General features: G+C 37.9%; 1 pseudogene across 1 annotated transcript; it reads right to left on the minus strand.

The window, feature by feature from the left end:
* Nucleotides 1–763: 763 nt before the first annotated feature.
* Nucleotides 764–1,412, minus strand: LOC308641549 (FGFR1 oncogene partner 2 homolog; annotated as a pseudogene). Its single transcript has one exon. The product of its transcript is annotated as an FGFR1 oncogene partner 2 homolog (transcript).
* Between the last annotated feature and the right edge of the window lie 3,677 nt (nt 1,413–5,089).

The following is a 5,089-nucleotide window of genomic DNA, read 5'->3' on the forward strand; positions in this document are numbered from 1 at the left end:
CAACTTTGTTAAGTAAATGAAATATATGAGGTCCTTAAATACCAAACAGAAAAGAGAAAAATTGTTTTCATTATTGACTTAAAACTAAAACTTATTCTTTCAGAGAAGTACTTTAACCTACTAAATATGTCTATTTATAAGATCTTCTTTCTTAGAAAGTAATGTTCCTTCTCTTTCATTCCTGAAATATTTCATATTCTTTACAAGTTATGGACAATTTTAGCTAAGTATCATTTATGTGGTAAATTAGCTATAATTAAATTTCCTCTTTTATTTGTGGTACATGTAAAACATTACTGCAACCTTTAAATCTGAATTTTCTTTGACCAAAAAAAATTAAATTATTGGGAAAGGAGACAGGTAATCACTAAAGCTGAAGTCTTATGGTACATAAGCTATTTGTTAACTCTGACATCAAACAGGAAGGATTAAATTGATTATAAGTATCTTCCATTCACAAAACCATGACAAAATGTCATAAATTAGGATAATTCTATGAATTCCCAAACATTTACTTGGAAAAGTCAAGTGTATCTAAGTATATCATTCAGAAAACCAATAGCACTGCTGAAAGCTCTTGATATTTTCAGCCATCACTGTGAAAACCCTTCATTTGTTCACCAATTATTTCTATTTCAATTATGTTTTGGAAAAAAGTTTATGACCAACTATACTTTTTTTTTTTTTTTTTTTTTTTTTGCTAACACTGTACAAACTATAGAGGAAAAAAAAAGGGGTTGATTGAATTTGAGTTTTATCTTCATTCATTCATTTATAGGCCAGTCTTTGTGACAGTTTAGAGTCATATACAAAGTTCCCAGACTTGGAACTCTTTCAGCTCTTCCTCAGACTCAGGTCACTGTTGGTTACTAATGCTGACACAGATGTGCTTTCTGATGTATCATCCCTCCTTAGGTTCAAGTTATTTGAAGGATCTCTCTCAGGCCCTTGTTTTCTTGTTCAAGTTGAAATATTCGTTCCTGCTCCTTGCAACCCTGTTGCTCCTCAATTTCAATGGCTTTCCTCATCACTGCTGCCATTTCAATTGTCTGGTCAACATGTGCTTGTAACTCCTTGGAATGCTGTTCCTTTAACTTCATTATTATACCTGGATCATCTTTTTTGCTAGCCATGAGCAATCTAAACATTTGTTCTCGATACTGGCTCATTATAAGTTCCAATGAAGAGTGATGTTTTTTCAGGGATGTACGTAATTCTTTGTTCTCTTGATGCAATTCTCTGATTTGTCTGTTTACTTGCCGGATTCCCATAACTAATGTGGACCGTGGCCAATGTCTTGCAACTTCATTAAGTTCTTGAATTTCTTCCTGATACTGCTTCATTGCTTCTACTCGCTTATTGAGAGCTGTGGTTTGCTCAATCAGAGATTCTGCTGCATCGTCATGATCTCTCAATCAGCAAGTGTCTTCTCAACTGTGCAATTCATTTCTAAAAGAATATTGTGCTCTCAATCCCTCGCAGCCGTCGGCTGTGGAGATTAGGACCTTTGTCGACCAGGTATTAAGCACCCAAAGGAAAAGACTCTGCACTCTTGTTCTGTGTCTTCAGCAGACGCAGAATCCAACAGAGACAGCACAGACAACTGGCAAGTCAGCGGGGTTCAGTCCCTCACTGACCCGGGATAAACCTCCACCAACCGTCTCCTACTAGCCTCAAAGTGCTTTAACATGCATAACTTGCACAGTTTTATTCTAAATAAGTTGATCCTCATCAATATTTTTCCATCTTGTAAATAAGGAAACAGAGTCTGGCACATCACTTGACTAACAATAATAAAATAGTAGGGCCTGTACAAGAACTTCAATCTAATTCCAAAATGCCTGAGCTTTTTCCATAGTATGTGGGACATGCATGTAAGTGTTTTTTATCAGTCAATGTGGGATATGTTAATTTATAGAAACAAATAGCCCACAGACCTTGATGACATGAAATATCTCTTAAAGGTCAGGATCACTCTTCAAGGCAGCTGTCCTCTATGGGATGGCTCAGCATTACCCCTCCATAGCAATAAATATTTCCACACTTGCTAAAGCAGAGACAGAGACTGGAGAATTGTACACCATAATTAAATCTCTCAAATCTGGGAAATGATACATGTTACTTCCACTGGTATTTCATTGGTCAGAGCAAGGGTTGGTCATGCCTAACTTCAATGAGCTGGTATGCATTATCTTCCTAGACATTTCGAGTGGGAGTAACATCAGCCACAATGCACAGCAATAACAACTGGCACAGTGCAGTGATTCAAAAAGAGGATATAACTTGCCATTTCTATTCTCTTCATCTTTCTGCTAATACAAGAAAGCACCAAAATGTGATTATAATGGTTTTCTAGGTTTAAGCCACTATTTATGCTGGCAATAATAGCAAGACATCTATTGGCAACCACAATAAAAACCACAACTGACATTTATGGAGTGCTTTATAATTTTCATAACATTTTCTTATATGTTCACTCCATCAAGCAATATGAAAAACCTCCAAAAAAGGTTTAAAATATTCCTTTCCTTTAGATTCTCACAATATGCTATGATTTAAAGCAAAATGCACAAAAATGATGAGAGCTGACCAGGACTAGACTGAATGCTGAGCCTAAGTAAAAAAGGATTTGAGAGAAAAGAGTGGTCAGTATAGGGCTAACGCCACAAAAAACTTCATGGGAGGACAACACAAACCCTCATTGAGGGTGATCCTGTATCACTTACTCTGCACTCCCCAGGCTGACTCTAGTGTCTTAGTCCATTTTCTGTTGCTCTAACAAGATGCCCAATACTGGGTAATTTATTTTAAAAAAATTAGGCTGGGTTTGTAGCTCAGTGATAGAATGCTTGCCTAGCATGTGTGAGGCACTGGGTTCAATCCTCAGCACCACATAAAAATAAATAAACAAAGTTATGTCCATATACAACTAAAAAATATATTTAAAAAAAACCTTTTTTGCAGTTCTGGAGGGTGAGAAGAGCATGGTGCTGGCATCTACTCTGCTTCTGGTGAGGGCCTCTTTGCTGCATCAGTGTGTACAGATGGCATCACAAGGTGAGGCAGAACAAGGATTCCAGAGAGAGCTCACTTCTGTAAATAAAGCCACTCTTCTCTCAATAACTTATTAGGGGCAGGGGATGTGACTCAGTGGTAGAGCTCTAGCCCAACAAGAATGAGGACCTGGGTTTGATTCCTAGCACCACACACATAAAAAAAAAAGTACTGAAATTCAATGACCTATTAATCTGTTACTCCATGAATGAAGAGCCCTCATGACCCAATCATCTCCCAGTTCATACCTCTCAACATTGCTGCATTGGACACCAAATTCCCAGAACATGAAATTTGGGGGACACATTTTAAATCATAGCAGCTGGGCAGACATGCCGAGATATGGAAAATAGGTCTCACAAAACAAACACTGAAAAGTGATGGCCTGTCAGCCAAATCTAGGTCACAGATGTGTTTAGTTTTGTCACCATTTTAACAATTGAATTGCTGTTGGCATACTAAAATTGGGAAATTGTATTTGACAATTCTGGATGTCCAGATTCTCTTCTGAAAAGATGACAAACCCAGCCACACTGGGTCTCCATCCTTCATAATACCAACACCTACGGCTTTCTGGGGTCTGTTCTGCAGGATGCACCCCTCTCTGCCACTGCTATTGCTTCCAGTCACTTTACTTCAGGCCTGACTTACTGATGTTATTTCTGATCTCTAGAGACTTTTGAATTCATAGTTCCTGAGACACAAATAGTGAAAATGTATTAGAAAACAATTTAATTGAGCATTGACAATTTCATTTCTTTAATAGTTTACCCAATGTCCACAACAGCCTCTCACAACTGTGGTCAACCTAAACCACAGTCCTTTGAGACCCCTTCAGGGCATATACCCCATACTCCTTCAGGTAGCTCAAATATCTTAAGAACTGCCCACCCACCCCAATCCTTGTCACTCCCATCCTGCTTTCTCCACAGCAATCATTATCCAAATTTCTAACTTATGAATTTTACACATTTGTTATTATTATTTCTCTTACTTATTATGTCTTCCTACTACTAGAATGGAACATAAATCACAGGAAGTCAGAGGTCTATTTACTAATGGAATTGGACAGTTGAAAAGAACCCTGGTACACAGTAGGTGCTCAATCAAATTTGGAGAATGAATGAGCATCTCTAATTTTTCTCACATAAGATCCTACTTAATTTTATTAAGGCCAACATCTATCTGTTATACTATATTAATATACATTCTGTAGTTGAGATAGACAATATAATTATTATAATAAAAATGCCTCAACAACTGAGCTAGCACTTTGTCATTAAGAAAGTATTTTCACATATATTTTGTCCCTTGAGTGCCACAACAGGCCCCTGAGCTTGACTGGGGTGATGGGCTGAATAATGATACCCAAAGAGAGCAGTCCTTATCTCTGGGACCTGTAAATATTACCTTATATGGCAAAGACTTTGCAGGTGTGATTAAGTTAGGGATATTACGTTGGGAGATTTTCCTGGATTACCATCTGGGCCATAAATACTATTACAAGTGTCCACAGAAGAAGGAGGCAGAGGGAAATTCAGCACATATAGAAGAGCTGAAGGTAGTATGACCATGGAAACAGAGATGGAAATGATGCAGCCATATCGAGAGAAGCAAGGACAGATTCTTCTTTAAGGAAATGTGCCCATACCTTGATTTCAGCCCAAAGAATTTCACTTCAGCTCTCTATTCTCTAGAACTGTGAGATAATAAATTTCTGTTGGCTGAGGACCATGTTTATGGTCATTTGTTATGTCAGGCTTATCAGGAAGTTAATACTATTCACATTCCAGATGTGAGGATTTCTATCTTCCAGATTAGATTTACAGCCCAGTGAAATAAATGAGCCTGCCCATCATGACAAAGCTAATCAGGCTGATTCAGGAATAAGAACTAGGGCAGCAGACTCCTAGGCTGGGGCTCTTTCCCTCCAGCAAAGCAACTCTAGAAAGAAGGGGTGACAGCAAGACTTTTCACAGGAGATCTTGGGAAGCAACCCACCATGATTTGCAACAACAAAGATAAACCAAGTCTT

Source organism: Spermophilus citellus (assembly GCF_964194105.1).
Source record: "Spermophilus citellus genome assembly, chromosome: 2".
NCBI classification, from domain to species: Eukaryota; Metazoa; Chordata; class Mammalia; order Rodentia; family Sciuridae; genus Spermophilus; species Spermophilus citellus.